General features: G+C 37.8%; 1 protein-coding gene across 3 annotated transcripts in view; it reads right to left on the bottom strand.

Annotated features, from left to right (window-relative positions):
• Positions 1–26,382, bottom strand: part of FBXO42 (F-box protein 42) — a 125,665-nt gene that overhangs the window by 19,953 nt on the left and 79,330 nt on the right. The window lies entirely within an intron of this gene.

The raw sequence follows: 26,382 nt of genomic DNA, 5'->3' as shown, positions 1-26,382 counted from the left end.
TCAGACACTTAGCTGTGTGACCCTGAGCAACTCACTTAACCCCCACTGCCTACCCCTTTACCACTCTTCTGCCTTGGAACCAATACATAGTATTGACTCCAAGATGGAAGCTAAGGGGTTAAAAAAAAAAAGGAGACAAGTTGTAAAAGGCAAAAATGACAAGACTTATTAGTAACAGACTGGATACGTGGGGAGGGTGTAAGAGATAAGGTCAACACTCAGGTTGTGAGCCTAGATGACTGGGACAAGAGAAGTGTTCTCCATAGTAATTAGGAAGGTGAGAAGGGAAGGGAATTAGTTTTGCTTTGAACATGATGAGTTTGAAATATCTTTAGGTCACCCAGTTTAAGATGGTCAAAACCAGTTGATAATTTAAGACTAGAAGTCAGAGAGAGGTCAGGGTTGGATAAAGACACCAATAATAGCTAGCATTTATATGACTCTATCAGGTTTGCAGAACACTTTACATGCTAATTCATTTGATTCTTACAACCACCCTGTGAGATAGATGGTATTATTACCACCATTTTATAAGAAGAAGGAAGAAAACAAGCACAGAGAGGTTCACTGATTTGCAAGGGTCACACAGGTACTTAGTGACTGGGCCTGGACTTCTTAAAACTCTTGACTCCAAGACCACCATCTGTAGAGACGATGATTGAACCCATAGTAGGTGAGATCAGTAAGTGAGACACTAAAGAGGAAGAAAAGAAGGCCCAGGTAGGGCCTTGGGAAGGACTCCCATGATTAGTAAGTGTGACCTGGATAAAGATATCACAAAGGATCTCTGACAAAGGTCTAATTTCTCAAATATATAAGGAACTAAGTCAAATGTTCAAGAAATCAAGCCATTTCCCAAATGGTCAAGGGATATGAATAGGCAGTTTTCATATGAAGAAATCAAAAATATCAATAATCATATGAAAAAGTGTTCTAAATCCCTCCTGATAAGGAAAATGCAATTGAAAACAACTCTGAGGTACCATACCTCATACCTAGCAGATTGGCCAATATGACAATTTTAAGGAAATAAATAATGCTAGAGGGGATGTGGCAAAATAGGGACACTAATGCTTTGCTGGTGGAGTTGTGAATTAACCCAACCAATCTAAAAGGCAATTTGGAATTTTGCCCAATGGGCTTTAAAAAGAGTACATGCCCTTTGATCCAATAATACCACTACTAGGTTTGTACCCCAAAGAGATAAAAAAAAATGGGGACAGACTTGCTTGTACAAAAGTATTTATAGCTGTGCTTTTTGTAGAGGCAAAAAAAATGGAAAATGAAGGGTTGTCCCTCAACTGGGGAATGGCTGAACAAATTGTGGTATATGAATGATGGTGATGGAATACTATTTTTGCTATGAGGAATGATGAACTGCTTGATTTCTATAAAAACTGGAGTGAAATGCACAGAACCAGGAAAACATTATACACAGTAACTGAAACATTGTGGGATTATCAAATGTAATAAGACTGATACTAAAAGCAATGAAATGATCCAGGACAACTCTGAGGGACTTATGAAAAAATATGCTATCCACATCTAGAGAAAGAATGGCTGGGAGAAGAAATACATAAGAAAACATATGATTTATCACTTGTTTATATGGTTATATGATTTGGGGTTTTGGTTTTAAAAGATTACTGTTTTACAAAAATGAAAAAATAGTTTTGAGTGATAAAACATGTATAACCCAGGGAAATTGCTTGTCAGCTCTGGGATGTGGGAGGGAAGAGGAGAGGAAGAGAATAAGAAAAAATATTTTTAAATAAAATTTAAAATTATATTAAAAAAAAAGAAATTGCAAAGGAGATGAAGAAGGGGTCACCAGATATGTAGAAAGACAATCAGAAGAAAACAGAGCCACACAAATCTAAAGAAAGATTATCCAAGAGAGTGGCAAAGCTTGCAGAGAGGTCTGAAGAATAAGGATTGAGGGCCATTATATTTGGCAATTAAGATTCTTAGTAACTCTGGGAAGAATATTTTTCAGGTGAATGATGAGATTAAAAGCCAGACTTCAAAGGACTGACTGAGAAGAGGGGAAGAGGAGGCACCAATTGTAGATAGCTTTGTAAAGGAGGTCTGCCACAAAAGGGAGTAAAGATATAAAATGACAGCTAGCAGGAATGGTTGGAGTAAAGGTTTTCTTTTCTTTTTTAAAGAATAGAGAAGATAAAGATATATTTGTAGGCAAAAGGGAAAGTCAGTGGTAAGGGCAAGACTACTAGTAAGAGCAGGGATGAGAGAGCACAATCTGCTGAAAAAGATGAGATGTAATGTGATCATCTGAGCTTTACCTTGGGAATGAGAAGAACTAACTATGTGACACAGAAGAGAAGAATAAAATAGTGGGGGAAGAGGGTAGTGAGACAAAGAAGAGGAAGAGAGAAAAGGGTTTGGTGAATGGCTCAAGTTTTTTTCAGTGTAGTATGAGGCTAGGTGTGTATCAGCTAAGAGTGTAGGGGAAGACAATGCTAGGGAAAGCTTGATGAGGGATAAAAAAAAGGGGTGGGGTGCGCAAACAGGATCAGATCTATGCTTTGGATCATCTAATCTAAACTGCACCTAAGACTTATGTTCTAGTTCTGGCCATGCTATGGACTATGATTTTGAATAAGTCATTTTCCCCTGGTCCTAAGAACCTCAGAGAACATCTAAATCAATTCATCCCTGAGCAGGATTTCCCTCTACTACAGACTTGTAGTTATTCAACTTCCACGTGAAGAATTCTAATTACTTACTACATTATGAGCTCAGGCCTATACACATAATGAGATATTTAATGAGAGCACTTGGACAGACATGAAATACTTTGGCAACAGCAGATCCTGCATAGTCGAATAAAAAGCAAAGCATAACCATGATAATAATATGATGAAATTTAACTCCCATGCCCAAGAATCCTATAAAGTCTTGCACTAATTAGGGAAATGGAATTGGCTAACCTTCAAAATGATAAAGCCATTGGACTTCTGAGGGTAATTTCAATATGGCTTAAGTATAAGTTTTAGTTCAAAACAAATTGGTTTGTTTATTTTTTAAAAGAACTCTGTATGTGTGTGTGTGGGGGGGGGGGGGGAGACAGACAGACACACAGACATGCTAATTCTAATCGAGGATCATGGGTACAAAAAAACTCTTGTTCTCCAGAAGACAAGCCACATGAGCATATTCCCAAAAGAGTAGTCTACCTACATGGCCTTCATTTTTCAATCCAACCAACATTGTCCTAATCTCATCTCAGACAGAATCTGTAGATATTATATTTCAAAACAGGACAAAAGTCAAAGAGAAAGATGTGGGAAACTGACAATCAGATTGGCACTCCACAAAACTAATGTTGTAGAAAAACTACTAATTGGTTTAGATAAGTCCCAAGATTTCTGCCTCTGTGAAATTGGAGAAAGGATTTACACATGAACAACTGTGGTGGAGCAGCATTAGGCAACATTTCTAGATTCTGCTGAAACTGTGAAGCAATGCCATGTTCTGCTTTGACTTTTTTGCCATGCTCTCCACCACCCTGCATTGACGCACAGTTGGGGCCCCAGGATGGAAAACCATCTGAAGAGAGATTAAAACAAGCCTCCATCTGCAGTGATGTGTGCAACATTCACATAGCTGGAGTTGCCTTTTCAAGTTTTCTACATATTCCATGTACCATATACACAAGTGCCAAATTTAGGTTGGGAAGCATAATTCAAGGAGGGGAATATTGACAAATTGCATCATTCTGCAAAATGCCTGTTACAGAAACTAAGTGGGTGTCCATCAGTTGGAGAATGACTGAACAAACTACAACAGATGAATATAATGCAATATTATTATACCTTAAGAAATGACAAGTATGATGAATTAGGAGAAACTGGGAAAATCGGTGTGGACTGATATAGTGAAATAAGCAGAATTGGGAGAACAACTCATATGATGACCAACTTAATACAGAAACATTTATCAAGTGCCAGATACTATGTTTAGGGCTGGGGGTACAATTAATTTTTTTAAAAAAAGTCAGTTCCTGCCCTCAGGGGATTTTTAATATAAAGGGGAAAAAACACACTTAAGAAGGCAAGAAAGCAGGAGATAAGAATGGAAAGAGATAATGTAAAGGAAACAACTTGGTGAAGAAAGCATTCTGCAAATTTATGGATCACCATGAAATCTTAATTCTCCTGAGAGCAATTTGTTACATGATTCATAAGCACTTACCCTCACTAGAACAGATGTTAAAAGAGAATGGCTTCTGTAACATAACGCAGCTAAGAGTCATTGAAAACTGCATAATTTGCCATGAGTTTAGCCCAATCTCATTACACAATGCTTCTCTGGCCTCCAAATTGAGGTTAAGACAACATAAAATATGGTCCAGAGTAATCAGGGGTACCAAATTCAAACAGAAATAAATGCCATTAACCTCTACATAAGTATCCCCATAAGCTACAAACTAACTTAGAAAACTACAAAATAATTTTATCTTTTATTGCATTTTTATTTTTTCTTTGTTCAATATTTCCCAATTACATTTTAATCTGGTCCAATTAAGAGTATTGTGTGGGACAATGTCTCAGGTATAAAAATACTGGACGTAGATTTGAATTCTAAATCTGCTACTATGTGTACCATTAGTGCTTACCCTCTAGCCCTTTATCCATTTGTAAAATAACAAAATTGAATTAGAAAATCTCTAAATTCCCTTCAAGCTTTAAACCTTTAGAAAAATTCCTTCAATATACATTATTGGGAGAAGTGATTCTCAGAAGAAACACTGCCCTCTTATCTCCTGGTAACAGTCAAAGGAACACTTGGTAAAAGCTTTTCTCCTTCTACCCTCTGCCCTCGACTGCAGGCAATGTCTATCTGATCATACAGATCAAACAAATATCAGCTCAGTGTTTACTAGTGGAACATACAGGGATAAATTACACAGTTTATAATCTCTCCTGCCTCTTGTGACCTTCATGTGCTACGGCTAGATGGGAGTGCCTCTATGATCTGTCCAATTCTATAACTCTATGATAAACTCACTTGTGCAAGATTTCTCCCTAGATTTTTCTGTGAAGCACATTTCATTTCTTTCTTCCTTTTTTTTAATCAAATGTGCTTAATTGTGGAACTTAGCTTTCTGATCACATTATTTACCAGAGATATTAAAGGTATATCTTTAAAGATGCACCTTTCCAAATGAATCATCTAACACTACTATTCACATTCTACAGAATGTGTTTGCAAACTTAAACTTCAATAGGTTTTAAAAAGCCAATCTTGGGGCAGGGGCAGTTAGGTGGTACACAGGATTGAGAGTCAGACCCAAAGACAGAAGGTCCAGAGTTAAAATCTGGTCCCAGATACTTCCTAGCTGTGTGACCCTGGGTCACTTAACCCTCAATGCCTGGTCCTTACTGCTCCTCCGTCTTGGAACCAATACACAGTATTAGCATTTCTAAATTTTCTTCAATTTTTCAGCCTTTTTACTTTATTATTTCTTGATGTTAAATGGAGTCATTAGCTTCTATTTGGCCAATTCTAATTTTTAAGGAGTTATTTTCTTCAGTAAGGTTTTGTACCTCTATTTCTAAGCTATTAATTCTCTTTCCATAGCTTTCTTCCCTAACTCATCTCCTTTGCAATTCTTTCTTTTACAGCTCTCAAATAGTTTTTAAAATCATTTTTTAGCTTCTTCTCTAACTCTTGCTTTAACTCTTAGGATTTCTTGTTGGCTTTTATCTAAACGACATTTTTCTTTGAGTCTTTGCTAGTAGATGTTTTTAAGTAATTTCCTTCTTCCATGTTTGTGTCCTGAATTTCAGTGTCACTATAATAGTTGTTTATGGTCAGGTTCTTTTTTGTTAGCTTGTTCTTCCAAACTCCTTCTTGATTCTGGACTTTATATTAGTGTTTGGCTCTGACACTTCTTGGTGGGGGCAGGAGTATGAATATCTGAACTGAGCTTCTATACTCTTACATCTTTCCACTGCTTTTACAGTTCCAGCTGATGATCTTCAAGCTTTCAGTACCACCCCCCCAGTGGTGTGATTCAGGTGAAGGCCAATTCATTGACCTTGTCTGAGTTCTGCAAGTTTCTGGACCCAGGCCTGGGTATATTGGTTTCTTTCTGGTTAAAGAGTTTCAGCAAGGAGGGGATGTGGCAAAGTGGGGACATTAATTCATTGCTGGTGGAGTTGTGAATTGATCCAACCATTCTGGAGGGCAATTTGGAACTGTGCCCAAAGGATGATAAAAGAATGTCTGCCCTTTGATCCAGCCATAGCACTGCTGGGTTTGTACCCCAAAGAGATAATAAGGAAAAAGACTTGTATAAGAATATGCATAGCTGCACTCTTTGTGGTGGCCAAAAACTGGAAAACGAGGGGATGCCCATCAATTGGGGAATGGCTGAACAAATTGTGGTATATGTTGGTGATGGAATACTATTGTGCTAAAAGGAATAATAAAGTAGAGGAATTCCATGGAGACTGGAACAACCTCCAGGAATTGATGCAGAGCGAGAGGAGCAGAACCAGGAAAACATTGTACACAGAGACTGATACATTGTGGTACAATCGAAGGTGATGGACTTCTCCATTAGTGGCGATGCAGTGATCCTGAACAATCTGCAGGAATCTAAAAAATACTATCCACAAGCAGAAGATAAACTGTGGAAGTAAAAACACCGATGAAAAGCAACTGCTTGACTACAGGGTTGGAGGGGATAAGACTGAGGAGAGACTCTAAATGAACACTATAATGCAAATTCCAACAACAGGGAAATGGATTCGATACACATGTGATAACCAGTGGAATCATGCGTCGGCTATGGGAGAGGGAAAATGGGGGGGGGGGGGGGATGAGTGTTTCCAGTGAATAATGTATGGAAACGACCAAATAAAATAATGTTTAAAAAATTTTTTTAAAAAAGTTTCAGCAAGCTGCTGCTTGACTTGGTTCTCTGAGAAGCCCTCTGGATTCAGAGCTTTCCTATGGTCTACAACATTGTAATCCTCCAGGAATCAGAACCACCCACACAGCTACCATTTGATTCCCAGAACTTGTTCTATGCTCAGTGCACAAATAGAGCTATTATCCCTCTCCTACCTGGAACTATAATCCAACATTGGGAGGTAGGTGCCTGAGCTGCCAGATAGCACCTATTAGCACCAATTCCTCTACTATAGCTTACTTGGGAATCTCATGAGATCTCTTTCTGGTACTTTGCCTTCATTCTCTCTCAATCTCTTGGTAATAGAATGCTTACTGCCTCAGTCTTGTATTCCTGGTCAAACACCTTCTCCAGAGTCCACAGATTTCTCTATTGGTTCCCCAAGCCACCATAAGCTGAAGAAATAATAGCTAGGATTTCTTGTTTTTTTCTAATCAGATTCAATCTTGGAAAGTCTCTAAACCATTGTCAAGGAAGTTGGCACAAGATCTAGACTTTAATGCTTCCTCATTCCACCATCTTTGCTCCACCACTATATGTGTGTTTCCAAAGGTTTGGTCTTTGGCCTGAAAGAGATGAAATCTTTATGAGCCTTCAAAAATGTCCCTTGTTTTCACACTATATATATGTATAACCATGATCTGAAAATTTCCTGAGGCTAGAGGTATAGGTCACTTTTAAAAAGTCTACTTTCTTTGGGGTTTGAACCCATGTCAATGTCTACATTTTAAGAGAAATGCAAATAGAGGGGGCAGCTAGGTAGCTCAGTGGATTGAGAGTTGGGCCGAGAGACAGGAGGTCCTGGGTTCAAATCTGGTCTCGGACACTTCCTAGCTGTGTGACCCTGGGCAAGTCACTTAACCCCCATTGCCTAGCCCTTACCACTCTTCTGCCTTGGAACCAATACATAGTATTGATTCCAAGACAGAAGGTATGGGTTAAAAACAAATGCAAATAGACCAAGATGTAAAAGCTTTTCTAGAGCAAAAGTCCACCTAAAATCCAGATAATCCACGGTCACCTTTGTGTGGTAATAATGTGCCAGAGATAATGTTGAGTAATGAAGGTAAAATGTTGTTAGAACCTAGGCTGTGTCTCAGGAAGTTGTGGGTCCTGTGTCCGCGCCACCACCACCCCCCAGCCCCCAATTAAAGATTCTACAAAATTGTAATAATGACAGAGTTTGAATTGGCTGACCTGGGATAGCAAGAGTCCAGAGGTAGTAAAGTCAAATAATTCTGAGAAAAATATTACCCAAAATACATTTATATCAGAATTTGAAAATGTGGTGGAAAAAGCATCTCATTGGAGCATAAGAGAAGGCTTCTAGTTCCTAGGGAAATAAATTCTAGTTAAGAGACACAATTCAGAATACAACAAAGCTCTTAAGTAAAAATTCTAATAGTTACAATTTAGCTATTTAACATGATACATATAACTCCCAAGCATGACAAATTACTTATTAGACAAAAGATCATCTCCTAGAAGAGAATCAAAAAATTATATATTTCATTTAAGTTTATGCTCATTTTAAAAGTGAAGAAACTGAGGCCAAAAGACTATAATGGAAAGAACATTTAATCAGTCAACTAATAAACATTTATTAGCTACCTACTATGTGCCGGGTACAGTATTAAACACTAGTGATACAAAGAAAGGCAGAAGAGAGCTCTGTCTTTAAGGAGTTCATAATCAAACGGGGGAGACAACATGAAGACAATTATGTATATACGTGCTGTGTACAGGATAAGAGGAAATAATCAACAGAATGCCCCAAAATTAAGAAGAATTGAAAAAGATATGGCAACGGGTAGAGATGAAGTGAGAGAGTATTCTAGACATGGGAGAAAGCCAGGGAAAATACATGAAGTTGGGAGGTGGAGAGTCTTATTCAAGGAACAGCAAGGAGGTCCATGTCACTAGATAGCAGAATAAAGGGCAGGGGAAGGATAGAGGAGAACATTAAGGGCTTCTACTGGGGAAAGGGAATGCCATGGTCAGACCTGCACTTTAGAAAAGTCACTTTGATGGCCACCAACCAGCAGGTTATAGTAGTGATCCAGGCATGAAGATATGAGGGACTACACCAGGTTGATGACAATGTCAGAGAAAGAAGAGGATGTATTAGAGAAGGCTTTTTTGGTTTCTAATGCTCTTGGAATGACTTCTTACCTGGATTGCTTTCCAAGCTTTCCTTAAACTGCTTTTACATGTCATTATTTCTTTTTGCTTTATTAATACTGCTCATAATAATTTATCATTTATTTTAAGACAGTAGAAATGAATTTGTGTTCTAAGTACATTGCCTTTGGCCATCATCTCTCTCTACTTGGCAAGTTAGTCAAATGGCTGATAACTAAAACACTTTCTGAACTCTTCTGGTCTTCTTGTTGTAGCAACATCTATAGCATTAATTTTCTGTATAAAATTACTTTAATAAGTGTTATTTCATTTCTGATATACATGTCTAATTTTTCATTTCCGATTGCTTACTAAATATAGTTCAGAATTATGTTTTGCATGATCACACATGTGTAAACTAGATCAAGTTGCTTGCCAACTTAGGGAGGAAGGGAGAAAGAAGAGGAGAGAATTTAGAACTCAAAATCTTGGAAAACAATTGCTAAAAACTGTTATTACATGTAATTGGAAAAATTTATATTAGAGCATAAAAAAATTTTATTAATTCAGAATTCTATGCCATATCTTTATTTTTTATTTTTATTTTTTTGCTAATTCTAATCTTTATCCTGAGAAGTTTGGGGTCTTACAGTACAAAGACAACTAAATCAGGGATAACGTCCAATCAGGAACTAATCTTTTAATTTGTTCTCATTAATTTGATCACCTTCATATTATTTCTTTTATTGTATCTAATAAAAGAAAAAATCCATCAATTATTTAAATATAAAGATCATACAGATTTAAATGTTCCTAAAATTAATATGAATGAATTAAAATATATACCTATACCAAGTTAACAATAAAACAATATATAAATTTTAAAAAACTAATCTTTTTTTGGTTGTAAAATAGAATTTTCAGTTTTAGTGTTATTTGGTGCCTGCCTTATTCTCTATACCTACAGGTTCATTTTTTTCCTTTTTTCTTTGATTTTGAATTTTTGGTTTTAGATTTGATACTAGGTATCAGTTCCACAGCAAAAGAGTAGTAAGTGCTAGGCAACTGGGGTTAAGTGATTTGCCCAAGGTCACACAGCTAAAAAGTGTCTGAGGTCACATTTGAACTCAGGACCTCTGATCTCCAGGCCTGCCTCTATGTCCACTGAGCCTCCTAGCTGCCCCCACTTAATCATTTCTCAAAGAAAATATTCATCATATAAAGGCATGAGTTTTCTGTGTAGTCTACAAGTCTTTGGCTGTTATTTTTATTAAATTGTGTTTCTCATATGCTTATCTTCATATTCATCTTTTTCTACTTTTGCATTAGTCACACGGTATCAAAATGTCTTGAAGAAAGAAAAAGTTTCAGTTATATAGTAGGGTTTCTCCAAGATTATGCTGGAGTCAGATTGAATCTGCTCTCAAGTGCCAAATGTTAAACTTTCCATGTAAGCATTTACACCTCAGCAATAAATGCTTGTTTTATTCTGTTGACTGTCTAGACTTAAAACGATAGGAAAACATTAATATAGCAGATTGAACTTATATTGTGTTATGCATACATCACTCCTCCACCCATGAGAATCTGTTATTAAAGATTTACCAGTATTATCTTATATATCATAGATATTCTTTAGAGGCAAAGGGGTTATGTCACAGAATTATCAGTCATTTTGAATTACAGTAATGACAAGTATTTACAAAAAGACCACCATGAAAATAACTACAGTTTTATATACCAATATTAGCTGTTGAGGGTGAAGAGGTAGAAAAATTTTATAAACTTTATAAGACCTTCCAAAGGTCACATGAAATAACATTATCAGTCTCATTTTGCACAAAGGAAATCCAAAGTCAAAGAACTCTAAAAAAATTTTTTTTCATTTCCAAACCTTATTTTAAGGAAGAATTTCATTTCATGCTGTCTAAAATGTGGATTTACCTGGTCACTAAAAATGTGTAAAGAAAAGAGGATCCATTTTTTAAAAATAAGCATTCTCTAATGATTATATCACTTAGGCACTATAACTAGGAATGGCTTTTTTTTTTTAATTTTTATTTTTAAACCCTTACCTTCTGTCTTGGAGTCAATACTGTGTATTGGCTCCAAGGCAGAAGAGTGGTAAGGGCTAGGCAATGGGGGTGAAGTGACTTGTCCAGGGTCACACAGCTAGGAAGTGGGTGAGGCCATATTTGAACCTAGGACCTCCCATCTCTAGGCCTGGCTCTCAATCCACTGAGCTACCCAGCTGCCCCCAGGAATGGCTTTTAAAAACTAGCTCAGAACCATCAATTTTTCAGGACCGTGATCATATATGTTATATGATATGAATATATGAATTATATATGAATATGAATATATGAATATAATATATGAATATATATATATATTGCTGGACACTAATTCATTGCTGGTGGAGTTGTGAATTAATCCAACCATTCTGGAGGGCAATTTGGAACTATGCCCAAAGGGCGAAAAAAAAATGTCTGCCCTTTGATCCAGCCATAGCACTACTGGGCTTGTAACCCAAAGAGATAATAAGGAAAAAGACTTGTACAAGAGCATTCATAGCTGCACTCTTTGTGGTGGCCAAAAATTGGAAAACGAGGGGATGCCGTTCAATTAGGGAATGGCTGAACAAATTGTGGTATGTGTTGGTGATGGAGTACTACTGTGCTAAAAGGAATAATAAAATGGAGGAATTCCATGGAAACTGGAACAACCTCCAGGAATTGATGCAGAGCGAGAGGAGCAGAACCAAAAAAACATTGTACACAGAGACTGATACATTGTGGTACAATCTAAGGTAATGGACTTCTCCATTAGTGGAGATGCAGTGTCCCTGAACAATCTGCAGGAATCTAAAAAACACTATCCACAAGCAGAAGATAAACTGTGGAAGTAAAAACACCGATAAAAAGCAACTGCTTGACTACAGGGGTGGAAGGGATACGACTGAGGAGAGACTCTAAATGAACACTCTAATGCAGATACCAACAACATGGAAATGGGTTTGAATCAAGAACACATGTGATACCCAGTGGAATTGCTTGTGGGCTATGGGGGGGGGGGGGGGGGAGAAAATGATCTTTGTTTCCAATGAATAATGTTTGGAAATGACCAAATTGATCATCTACATCCATGTGTAGGTTATATTCCTGACAAAATCTATGTAGACATGTGCCAACTGCCATTGCTGTAGTTAAAGGATAACATCATTGTTGATCACTACTCCTGAAACCCCATCTTAATGGAAACTCTTTCTTGCTCTCTAACACCAGTCCCAGAATTCAGACGGCCGCTGGATTCGGGTTATATTAACTTCCACTTCAGGTACTGGAAGACGTTCTGGTACATGACAGTAAAGCCTAGGTTGGACAATCTCTGTGGACGCGCAGTTGTTGAACCTCCTAGATGGAATAGGTTATTACATACATACATGGAGCAAGGGCAAAGTACACAATAAGGATTTTCTTTTTTGGAGTATGTATTGAAAATAAGAAAAATTTTGGCACTAATAAGATTGTAGAAAAAGCACATTGAATATTACTCATTTACAACTAGGAAAAGTAAGTTACATCAAACTCTGTATGATCAAGTAACTGTAGAAATTGCTTCTACAGAGAAAGCAACTCAAGCTTCTATCACTCCAAACATTGGTTTGGTGGAATGAATTTTGCAAACATCGGTTATGTTATATTCTTGGTTATTATATTGATTAATTCATTTATAGCAGAGATTTAAATAAGGCTCATATAAGAAATATGCAGCCAGAATGTACAAAGTCATTTCATTAGCTTCATTTTTGTTACGTCTTCAACAAATCAAAATGTTATATTTATGGCAAAATTGATATTTGTATTAATGTTTGCACTACTATTTGAAAAATGTAAAAGATGCTAATATCTTTGGTATGCTATTTAAAAAAAAAGGGGATAAGACAGAAAGTATTTTTAAGAACATTTTTATATCATTTTAATCCTTTTGAGCAATTTTGATTTGATGCTCTCACTTTATTTTCTCTGAATATTTTGATTATACTATGTTGTTTTCATTTTTCTCTTATATTTTAAAAAATATTTCAAGTACTTTTAACACTCTAATCCTGAGCTATGAAGGTGCAAATGTTTCTCTTAATATGTACCCAACAGAATCAGATTACAAGAACATGACAGCAATTGTTAAAGTTGCAGGTGACTATCCTGGGAAACCATCACTGATTGCATAAAAAGGGAATGCAGAAGACACCTCAATGGGCCGGATAGCCAAAGCCACACACACAGGCATATATTCCATAAAAGATGGATATATGTGGGCTGCTGAGGTTGGAGGTCCTGGGACACGGTGCTTGACACCCTCATTCACAGGTGGCTTAGGTATCAAAGTCCAACCATATTGCCATGTGGCAGGCATCTAGGCGGCTATATCCCTAAAATGTATAATCAGTACAAGGGAGAAAAAGGAAATTCCCCTTCATATCCAGATGCAGTCATCTTTTATCTTGCCACAAAAGCACTGGCAACTTCTTGTAATCCTAACTGTGTGTGGGTGATAATCTAATGCACCTATCCTATGTCCTAAGGGACTACTACCTCAATAATTCAGGTTAATCAGAGTGAAAACTTTTTTAATACTTTTGTCATGATTTTCAATCGTTTATGAAAATTTTTATCTTTGATTTTGATTGTTTAGTATTAAGAACACATTTTATCTTTGCAATAATCTTTATGAGCAAAGAGGAAGATTTTATTATTGTTGATAATCACACTTACTTTTTTCAGCCAAGGCTTTGGCAATATATTTTGAATATCTATTTTTAATCACTTGAAGCATCAATTGGTGATGCTACATGATTTTTATATTTTTAATTTTGGTCACATTTCTATATCAACCACCTTTCATTTAAAAAAAAAGGGGGGGATATGTAGCATCCCAAGCATATTCACATCTATGAAATATAGATGACTGTATGATTACTGTGTCTCCAAGCATAAGGTTATACCAATGAGGCTTGTGAATGTAACCTTGAACTGGCCATGTGGCCCTTGGCTAAGACAAACTCATTAGCATGCTCGGAGTCAATTCCCCGGGAAAGCGCGGTTTGCAATCTACACGCCCAAAGGTGTTCCCTCTACCTTGCCACCCAATCTTAATTGTCTATACTTTGTGATGTGGTTACTACGTCCTTGGGAGTACCGCCCAAGCAGGACATGAATAAATTCAGAGGCAATCCCATGAACTTCCTCTTGGCCTTTCTCCCTTCCATGGAGCTCCACTGGGCTCCTTGATGACTATGTCTCTCTCTTCTTGACCTTCTCCTTCCCCGAGGCTGTAACCATCTCGGCCTTCATTCTCTATCTTAATCTCCTCAACCACCTTGTATTCCATTATCCTCATTTTCCGCCTTAAGGAAAATCATAGGGATTGCCTGCCCTATCCAATCACTGATTTGTCCCTGTCTTTCATTTCCACCCTGGTTCTCGGTCCCTACCTCTCCTCGGGTCCCATCACAAAGGTGAGCCCCTTTCCCTTGTGGGACCCTGCTGGTCAGGGAAGTCCATTAAGGAAAACCCCAAACACAGAGACTGATACATTGTGGTACAATCTAAGGTAATGGACTTCTCCATTAGTGGAGATGCAGTGTCCCTGAACAATCTGCAGGAATCTAAAAAACACTATCCACAAGCAGAAGATAAACTGTGGAAGTAAAAACACCGATAAAAAGCAACTGCTTGACTACAGGGGTGGAAGGGATACGACTGAGGAGAGACTCTAAATGAACACTCTAATGCAGATACCAACAACATGGAAATGGGTTTGAATCAAGAACACATGTGATACCCAGTGGAATTGCTTGTGGGCTATGGGGGGGGGGGGGGGGGAGAAAATGATCTTTGTTTCCAATGAATAATGTTTGGAAATGACCAAATAAAAATTAAAAAAAACAAATATAAATATATATATATATATATATATATTGCTCAGTATTCGTATCAACACCAAATTGATAGTTGTAATAATGAAAATCCACACATATATTTTATTAAGTATTTTCTTCATAATGCATCTGGGAAATACAAGTATTACTCACATTTTACAGATGAAGAAATAAGTTCTAAAAGATCAAGTGACTGGTCCAAAGTCAATAAGTACAGAAGTCCTAATTTGAACCCTGTTCTTTGGATGCCAAGTCCAAATACCTAGAAGTTTCTTCCTGAACCAATTTATTTTAGGGATTCAGTATCTGAAATAATGCAGTAATAAGGCTCGACAATTATTGATTTATTCACACTATGCACAATCTAAGAGAAACTTTGAAATACATATACATCCCTCTCCCTCTCCTTTTCCCTCTGTCTCTCTTATCTTTTAAAAAATTCCAGGGTACAGTAATTCAAAATTGTGGTAACTTTGGGACTAGGAAATGAAAAATCTTGTGACTGTGTGTATGTATATGTATGTGAATATGAAGAGAAGCTTCACTTCTGAATGTACATACACTATAGGAATAAAATTTGGCTCTCAGAATAAACAGCAACTGAGTATTCTTGTCCTGTATCCCTCTTCTCTTCTCAATTAAATTCTTTGAAAAACAAGGAAAAAAACTCTCTATAGTGGCTGCTTCTACTTCTCTTAGAATTCTCTTCTAAACCCTTTTCAATCTGGATGCCCAGCTCATCATGCAACTGTAATTGTCCTCTTCTCCAAAGGAATCAATTTCCTCATAATTGTCCAATCTAGTGGCTTTTTCTCCATCCTCACCCTTCTTAACCATTCCAAGCATTAGACACCATTGTCACTTTCTCCTTTTGGATATTTTCCTAGTTAGGTTTGGGGAATTTGTACTCTTGGGTTCCTCTTCCTACTTATCTTTCTTTCTCAGATGCTTTGCTGAATCTTCATTCAGAGTCATGTCAAAACTGTGGGTGTACACTGTGGTATAATCGAACGTAATGGACGTCTCCATTAATGGCGGTGTAATGTCCCTGAACAATTTGCAGAGATCCAGGAGAAAAAAACACCATTCATAAGCAAAGGATAAACTATGGGAGTGGAAACACCAAGGAAAAGCAACTGCCTGAATACAGCGGTTGAGGGGACATGACAGAGGATAGACTCTAAATGAACACTCTAATGCAAATATTATCAACAAAGCAATGGGTTCAAATCAAGAAAACATCTAATGCCCAGTGGATTTACGCGTCAGCTATGGGGGTGGGGGGTAGGAAAAGAAAATGATCTATGTCTTTAACGAATAATGCTTGGAAATGATCAAATAAAATATGTTAAAAAAAAAAAACTGTGGGTGTCCCCCAAGATTCTGTCCTGGGCCCTCTTCTATTTTCCCTCTACACTGTCACACTTGCTACTTTCATCAGCTTCCACAGATTCAATTGTCATATCTGTGCATAAGATTCTGAGATCTATTTGTCCAGTCATTGCTCTCTCCTGTGCTCCAAGCCTACGCCAACTGAAGCCCTACAGGAACCTCTCAACATGTCCAAAACAGAACATAATACCTTTTTTTCAAAACCCATCCCTCTTCTGAAGTCCCCTATTACTGTTAAAGAGATAACTACTTGTCACCTAGGTTTGGCAAATTCAGTGTCATTCCTGATTCTCCTCTCTCTTCATCCCACATATCTAATTCACTGGCTAAATCTTTTTTCATGTCTCATATACATTTCTTGCTCTTGATTCACATAGCCAACACTTCAGTTCATGCCATTCAAAAGCTCTTACCTGGACCATTGCAATAATTTACTAATGACTCACTACCTCAAGCCTCTTTCCACTCTTAATTCATCCCAGCCACCAAAGTGACTTTCCTTGTGTAGTGTCTGGCTTAATGTAGATCCCATACTCAAACTTTAATGGCTCCCTAATCCTAAGAGGATCAAATACAAAGTCCTCACAGCCTAGTCCCTTCCTATCTTTCCAGTCTTTTAACACATGACTTTCCCGCCTTCACTTAATGTAGTCATTCAGCCTACTTGCTCTTCCTCATGTGATGCTATCATTGTGCCTTTGTACTAAATGTCCTACATGCAAAGAATGTTCTTCCTCATCTCCACCTCTGAGGAACCAAAAGAAGGTTAAAGAGGGGAAAAAAAAACAACAACAACCAATAATATGAATTGATACATACCATTATCTGACTCAGCTCCACTTTCCATGTTCCACACCAGCAGGACTATACTAGCAGACTCAAGAAAGGGCCCAACCCACCAGCTTGAAACAAAAATCTCAACCCCACAACCTGGTTCCGCCCCCCCTTCTTCCTAGGGCCATGGAGATCTAGGATCCAAGTTAAAAAAATTTGAGGGGGGCAAAACAGTCAACAATATGGCAGTGTTCTATATTGCAAAAGTCCTCTGAAGGAGAGAAGAGGAACAGAGGGAAAATGGAAGGATACATGTTTGAGTTTGAAATAAAGATACAACCCATACCTTGAACCTCCCCCAAAGCCTTGTATATTTAAACTACAGAAATCAATCCAATCTGTAGCACAAGCTACAGAAAAAGAAAAGTTGGGCTACAGAAAAGAAGGAGGACATTGTATGTGGGAAGCCTAGGCAGCACTCTACCTAGCCTGAAGAAAAAAGCTCAACATCCAGCTGAAGTCAGTTCTGTCTGCCCAAAGATCACTTGGAGCAGAGACCTAGTCTGGTGAATGATGAGCACAAGAGGAGGCTGAAACACTAGCCCCTAAGGAAATAATCAGCAGAAGAAAGGGAGTCGGGTTTTTGACCAAAGACACATGTAAAACCCAGTGGGATTTTGAGACAGTTATGGGAGGGGGTGGAGGAAGGGGAGGGAAAGAATATGATTCTTGTAACCAAGGAATAATGTTCTAAATTGACCAATTAAATAAAACTTTATTTAAAAAAAAAAAAGAAGAAGAGAGGGAGTCAGAAAGTAAGCAATAGGGGAAAATAAAGTGAGGGAGAAAAAAGACAATTTACCAAAGATCTCAGGAAGAAGAAAACCCAAAAGACTTTGAACATAAGCAGCTAAATCAATAGGGAAGTTTTTAACAGCAGGAGGAAATATGTGCTCCAGATCTAGTAAATGAGTGTAGGCATTTACAAACATAAATACTACAAAACAAAGGAAAGTGATCCAAAACTTGAAGAGACAAAGAACCCTCTGGAATTTGAGGAGAACATGGCACCCACAAATCACTTTTCTTGAGTGATTTAAAAGAGAAATGAGAATTATGAGAGCATAATTTTATGGCCTGTATATCAAAAAATGGATAGAATAGAAAAAATGAAATCTCTGAGGGGAAGTCTCATCAAAGAAACAAAAGAAAGAACAACTGATTGGGAATGCAAATATAAAGAAGTAAAAGTCAATCTAGACTAGGAGAAGAAAAAAACCAATAATATTAAAAGAAAATATACTTTCTATCCAAGTAAAATATACTAATCTGAAAAACAGGATGCACAGGGGAAAACCTAAGGATTATAGGTCTCCCAGAAGACAAGAAAAAAAAAAATGAACACTGTAATGCAAGAAAAAATACAAGAGAAAAAATTTTGGCACTGTCAAATGGCATAGTATTAGAAATGGATATGGCAGGGCAGCTAGTTAGCACAGTGGATAGAGCACCAGGCCTAGAGTTGGAAGGACCTGGGTTCAAATTTGGCCTCAGACTCTTCCATGCTGTGCAACCCTGGGGAAGTCAATGCATAGCCCTTGCTACTCTTCTGTCTTATAACTGATATTAGGATAAAAGGTAAGGGGTGGGAATGGGGGTAGATGGCTATGGCTTTATCAATGAAAACAACATTAAGGAAGATAAATTAATATCTGATTCACTGCTTCAGTCTAAGAATCATTGGATAGGGCGTTTCTATCTGACTGCAGAGGAAATCCTTTAAATATATTTTATGTTGTCTCTCTTATTAGAATGTGATTCCTACTTGAGAGCAGAGAGGTTGCTTTTCTATTCTATCCCCAATGTTCAGTGCTTTGTATAAAATGCTTGATAAATGTGTTTTTCCCCTAATTCATCTCAATTTAATCTCATAATTTATTAATTATAGCTTTTATGTATACACAAAGAAAGTACTTTAAAAAGTTTGCAGATTCAAATAAGAATGGTTTAGAAGTTTAAAAAATGGTCTGTTTTGGGGTTTCAGAGAAGAGTTCAAAGAAGAGTCTCTTCTTTCCTAAAAAGTTCAACTCAGTTGCTATTCCCTCTATGAATCCTTCCCTATCTCTGACCCCTCTACGTAGCATCCTCAAATTTCTTAGCCTTTCTGCCTAGATCACTTTTGCATTTCTCTCTCTTTTTAGAAGTCATCTGTATATATGCCACCCTCCCCCCTTATGTTTAAAGTTTCTTAGGGGTAGGGAGTATGTTGTTTTTGCCATCTTCCTATCCCCAGTGACTAACATCAGGTCTTACACACAAAAAGCATTTAATAAATGTTTGCTGAATAAAAAGCAAGTGTCCTATTCAATGGAGAAAGACCTAGGACAAGCATTATGTAGTTCAATCTCATGATTCTGCCTATTTGACTCTCCTCAATTTATCCAAACTATTCAGCTGTCAGACTTTCCACATAAAAGCATGCTGTGACATGCTCATTGCACTGAAAAAATCATGCCTGCTCTCAGGAAAAAGGTGGGGGAGGGGATCAATGGGCATAGAATGTTATACAGTATAAACCATTAGGCATGATTATGGTATTTTATTTTAGTAACAAGGGAGAATCTCATGGAGTCAAAGGACATATTGGATACATGTTGGAACAAAAAAAATGGAAGCCATCAATAAACTTTCTTTTTTAAACCTCATGGTAATTTTTTTTACCTCCAAAAAAAAAGAAGAAATCCATACCCGTTGGAAAGGTCCAAGGGTCAATTTACAGAGAAGAATGTCTTTTCAATGGATAAAGGGCTGGAACTGAAATGAATTCAAGCCTGGCCTCAAACATTTACTAGCTATATAACCCTGGGCCAGTCACTGAATCTCTATCTCCATTTTTTCATCTTTAACTTAGTTATAATAATGAAAACTAAACTCCTACTGTTGCTCTGAGGATAAAATGAGAAAATATTTACAAAATTCTTCACAAACCTTAAGGAGAGATATAAATACTCTCAATCATCATCATTTAGCTTCATTTCTATTCATAGAAAAGATCCTAATACATCACTCACATAAATTCATATTGTTACTACTTCCAATAAATGGAGATATCAACACTAACTAGTTCAGACAAAGCTAAGTAATCAACATGTGTTTCAGAAGAGTACTAATATAACACAACAAAAATATTTTTAAATTATTTTTAGTTTAAATAAAATCTTATATCTTTGCTATGTCAGGGCACAAAAGCACTTGCTAAGCCTAAGGTCCTCACTGAGTACCAAGAAATGTAGATTTTGAACACTCTGAGTTGCTCATATTCACATTAATCAAGATATTCTATCTTAAGGAAAACAAATTATTTATCTTTAAAATTAAGTAAAAGCAGAACCCCAATACAACTGAGAACTTTTATTTCTTTTTTTTTTTGCCTCAGGGATCCGGCTCACTCCAAATAACTGCATTATTCAAATCCTGATCAGCAGAAATCTACATAGATCAGGTTAATTCCAGTTATGCAACTTAACAAACTCAGGGTTCCTTAAGACTTTCTAAACGCACAAGATGTCATTCCTAATCTAACTTTCAGGGAAGCAAAAGTTTACTTGCACTTGCGCAGTTCTCCTCTTCTGGCAGTAAAAATGAAAGAAAATAGCCTCTGCTCCTCTCCCTCTCTCCCTCCACCCCCCTCTCTCTGTCTTCTACCTTCTTCCACATATAATAATTCGCTCAGAAGTCCCAATATCTCAAACTGCAATATTAACTAATTAATCAGTTATACCTGCTGTAACTGCTCCCTAAAGAATTCCAATGATGTGAGTATCAGGGCAATGTTACACATAGCAATGCTGCTGTGGATAATTAAGTAGTTTTTTTTCTTTTAAATTAAGGGAGGGGTTACCAAATTTATGCATTCTGGCAACTCCTCCTAAAGCTGTATGAGCCCAGAAACAAGGAATAAATGGTAGGCTACAATGAATGCTAACATAAAAACTGATTTATGAGGAAAGAATTTTGAATACTCCTGAATAAATCAATTCAGCCTATACTTCCACAAGCAGCTTGATGAAATACTGGACTTAATGATCTGTTTTATTCATAGTATTAAAAGGCATATTTTCTCACAGGAGAAAAGAAAAAATAAATGCCAAAAAATGTTAGACCACATTCAGGGAGGGGTTTGTGCATACAATATACAGGAAATTAAAAGTTATGGCTCCCAGAGCAACTATAACAACTATAAAGCATGTTTACAGTAACTCCCAATTACAGAGATTTCAAGGACCTAAAACAACCTTTAAAAGTGCAGCTCTGACTTATGGACACAACTCCAAGCTTGGAAAGGGAAACTGCAGAGGGAGTTACCAAGCCTTTGTCAGCAGAAGCATTTTGTAACCATTCTACCTACATACAGTACATGGGAAAACATCACATTCCTCAAGACATGCCTAGAAACTCTGATGTAGTCCTAGGAAGTAGCAAGTCACCATATATCATCCATGCTGCCACTTTTCTCTAGATTCCAAGACAGACACGCTGGCCAAATCGTCCCTCCTTCTTGTGTTCCAATGGACAGGATTCAATACTGTCTATCTGAAACACTCAGTCTGTACAAAGCACTGTGCAGAGCATCACAAGGTCCTTTGGATGTGGTAGCTGAAGATAGTCATGAGAGAATGAGAGCTTTGGTTCTATTTACACATGGTCACGTTAGCTTTTGAATTTAAATTTAATTCAAAATGATTAAAAAGCACTTTACCAACATTACCTCATTTGGTCCTCACAAAACCCTGTGAGGCAGGTAATAACAGTATTTGTTATTGAAGAAACTGAGGCCTCAAGAGGGACAGTGACTTGTACAGACACAGGGAATAAAGGAGCCCTGAGACTTGGGTCCTACACCTCGCAATTCCTCCCCACACCTTGCTGGCTCCCCAGTTCTTCCCTCAGGAAAGGTGGCAGGAAACAAAGGTGATTAGGCCATGCCCTGGGGCTTCCAGTTCAATGAGACTCCCAGCAGACTCTCCCCTAAAAAGGTAGCTATTGTTCATTCTTCATTTTCACAGAAGTCCAATGACATCATGGGTGAGGTCTAAACTTGCTTGAGAATCAGATATGTGGCAGTTCCACAAAGTCATCAGCCTCACTCTCTCCCTAGTCATCAAAGTCCAGTGGAAAGGCAAAAGTCAGGACAATTGGTGATGGCCCCGGAGGCAGTGGAGAACCTTGGCATCCTTGAGTCAGACCAAGTTCTGAGTGCTCCACAGAGTGTGCTTTAGCAGCCTTCACAGTCTTTGGAATGAATTGTTCTTATCTGCCCCTTCCCCCAGAAGTCTTCACATGCTTGGGATAGACATCCCCTGACTCATCAAAGAGTTTGAGGCTCCTGGGCTACTCTCAACCTGGTTTAGTCTACCTGCTGGGATGTGGTCAATGTGAATGCTTCAGCTTCTTGGAGCCACAGGTGAGAGAGTTGAGTGTCAGGTGGACACAAAGTCAGCAAGCAGCCTCGAAAGGGTGAACCAGAGGTGCTAGTCCTCTTTGAAACCCCTGTGGCATGCATAAGCTTCCAGTCTCACCTCTGGCTCTCAGTAGCTGTGTGACCATGTGGAAGTGATGTCACTTCTGAGTTTGCCTCCTCATCTGTAAAGCTCAAATGCTACTGCTTTACTTTACCACTTCCCAGGAGGCTTGTGAGAAAAAATATTTTAAATGCTACAGAAATGTAAGATTTTTTAAAAACTACTGATAAGCTAAGCTCCTAGAGCTTAGTCCTAGGGACTGTGTTATGTCCCCACAGTGAAAAGCAAATTCTTTTCTGCAGATAATGTCAGGAATATGATCGCTTACTAGCTTTCACAGTTTATTAAGCTTTAAGTATCTCTCCACACATTCAGGTCTGACCATGTCAGACACTGCCACTTCCCATCCCCATTCAGCAAATTCCAATAGTTTCCCTTCAGCTCCAGGATCCTATATCAAGTCCTCAGTTTAGGTTTAAAGTCCTTCATAACCTGAAGAACTCTTTCTACATTTTCAATCTTTTTACACCTTATATCCCTCCCTTTCCCCTGGGAGATCCAGTGCTAGTGGCCTCCTTGCTGTTCCTTAAACAATATGCTCCAACTCTTTGCAATTCTTGTCCTTGGTTTCTCCACCTTCTGGCTGCCATTGCTAAAGTCTCCCTTCGTGCTAAAGCTTTCCTTTGTTGATTAGCTCCAAATTCTCCTGTCTCTATCTTGTTTGTAAGTAGATGTTTGGATGCTGCCTCCCCCCATTTGACTCTGAGTTTTCTGACAGCAAAGAATGTCTTCTACCTTTCTCTGCTCCACCAGCACACATGCACAGTACCAGGCCCACAGGAAGAACTAAATACTAGTTGGCTGACAAATCTCACCTTGGATATTTGCTACCTGCATGACCTTGGCCAAGTCAGAGAGAGCTGGCCTCAGCAGTCTGTTACAACTCTAGATTAAGGATCCAAGAGGAACCAAAAAGTCAAATGTGTGCAAATGTCATTCACTTCAGTCTGAGTTTTAGTTCCCACCACCAGGGGTCTCAGTAGTTCATAGAAATATTCACCAGGGGGCACCATAAACATGATGTAAAAGAAAGACTTTTTTCTAATTCCAGAGTACTAGAAAACAGTAGCCAAGAATTGTAAAGCAAACAAATGACCAAATTCTTTCCCTAATCTTTCAATTGCAGGTCTAGGAACCACTCGCATTCCATCATTCTTTCCTCCTTATAGACCTTCAAAGCATTGATCAACTGAGCAAAACAGATGTTATAAATTCCTATGAGACAAGTAACTTGAATGCTGAATCACCTTCTGTTCACAGGTTCTTTAATGCTCTGGAGTCCAAAGACCTGGGTTCAAATCTTACATCTACTTGTACAACCTTACTTAACCTCTCTAAGTTTGTGTCTTCATCTGTAAAATGAAGAGGCTAGGCTAAATGATCTTAGAGGCCCCCTTCCATATCTAAAGCTATGACCTGATGACTTTGAAGAAAAACCAGTCCTCTGCTTAGTTCACAGGTGTCATGAGTATATCTGGTTCTCCAGGGTAAAGACAAAGGGAGGACAAATGCTGACAGATCTCACCTAAAAGATAGAACAGACTTAAAAAATGGACTCAGGAATGAAAAGAAAAAAGTTCTAAATCACTATTAATTAGAGAAATGCAAATTAAATAACTTTGAGGTACCACCACACACCACAGAGATTAGTTATTAAGACAGAAAAGGAAAATGGCAAAATTTGCAAGGGATGTGGGGAAACTGAAACACAAATGCACTTTGGGGCAGTTGTGAACTGAGTCATCCATTTTGGAGAGCAATTTGGACCTATGCTCAAAGGGCAGATCTGGGGATTTTCATTTTTAATAATGTAAAAAGTATATTTTCTTATATAAACAAAATCATATATCCTAAAAGTACAAACTTTTAATAGGGAAGGTTGTTATCAAGTCTTCAGGGCCTGGTTTTCTAACTGTGGCTAAATTTTACACATTATCTTACAATATGTATTTTGGAAAGTCTTTCCAACCCACCAAAATGGCTTCGCAGCTAAAAAAATGGCACTTGATCCAAAATAAAGAAAAATTAATCTCTTTATCTTGAATTTTGCATAAACAGTAGAATATTGCCTCATGTGCCATTCAATACTGAAAGAGTCTGCAATGGGCAGTGATGTCTGGGAGGTACTATTTAATCATTTTATTATATTTTGATAGCCTTCCCATCTTATCCTGGGATAGAAGTGCAGCTACTAATGGGCCTGAACCCACTACTAATGGACACAGAAATTTTAACTTGCTCTATTTTTCCAATCTGGTCAGGGCTTGACCCTCCTTAGGCAACGAATGGTCTCTGGTCCCAGAGGCTAAATTCACTGGCACCAGACTTAACATAAACAACAGACTGCCTTACTATAGTATAGAACTCATCAACTGAAGTGATCCACCAGGCAATCTACCCCAGGAACAAAAAAATTTCATGGTGTTTTGCTTTAAAGGGTGAGAGTTAAAAAAGATCCAATTCAAATTTACTTCATTTGAAATTGTGAAAACACCTCAGAGCAGCATGACATCAGGAATAGGAGATTAGCTTGAGTTTGAGCCTTACATCTGACACATACAAAGCTCAGCTTGTCCAGTTCTGAGTAATACTTTACAACTTTCAAAAGCCAAGAGGTTACCTTGAAACATACTTTAAATCGTCTTGATCAGTACTGGTGAAGACACTCATGCTGTGTAGTTCCCTCTCTTCCCAGTTCCTGAGGATATTTTTTGCATGCTCCACCCCTCTGTCCAGCAGCCCCAAGCAAGTACTTTCTCCCTCAAATCTCTCCAGAATAGGGGTTCACAGAAAGATTCTCCAACAAGACTCTAGATCAAATTAGTTGCTCCATTCACTAAATTTATTATTATTTTTTAATAATCCTTACCTTCTGTCTTAGTATCAATTCTAAGATAGAAGATTAGCAAGCACTAGACAATCAGGGTTGAATGACTTCCACACAGGTAGAAAGTATCTGCAGTCAGATTTGAATCTCTACTCCAAGCCTGGTGCTCTATCCACTCTGTCACCTAAATGCCCCTTTATAAATTTGTTTGTTTGTTTGATTATTTTGATAGCTATTCACATTTAAAAAGAGGACAATTAGAACAAACTTTAGATATATATCAAAGTCACCAACTAAGCCAGCACCAGTATCATATTCACTTGACAGTACAGTGTTTTCTTGCATGGATGGTAATTTATACAGCTATCTATCAAGTACTTTTTAAATAACATTTTGAAAAGATATCTATTTCAAAATACTGAAAAAGAACCTAATGAAATATACAATGAAAAAAAAATCACCAGTCCAAACTCTATTCTGAAGTACAGGCCACTTACATTTTTTCTGGAGCCTCAGGGCAATACCCTTATAGAAGAGTCACAGGACTGGGAAGGCTCCAGACAGTAATCATTTAACCCTCAGATTTCTTCCAGTCTACAGTTGCCTTTTTCACCACAGAGACATTCGCAGAGGTGAATCCTCTACTACTCTCTTTCAAGTAGCAAAGACATGCAATTTCTGGAGAAATCCATAGAGGGGGCATTCTCTCAGACTGTAAGTACATGGATGAAGAAGCACTTATTTGTTACTCTCTCCTATGTGGTGATCATTAGTAACAAACAGTAAGGAGGCCTTTGCTTTT

This window comes from Monodelphis domestica, chromosome 4, assembly GCF_027887165.1.
Source record: "Monodelphis domestica isolate mMonDom1 chromosome 4, mMonDom1.pri, whole genome shotgun sequence".
In the NCBI taxonomy this organism is placed as follows: domain Eukaryota; kingdom Metazoa; phylum Chordata; class Mammalia; order Didelphimorphia; family Didelphidae; genus Monodelphis; species Monodelphis domestica.
Note: the sequence above shows the minus strand (reverse complement) of the source record. Positions and strands in the feature narration are given on the sequence as shown.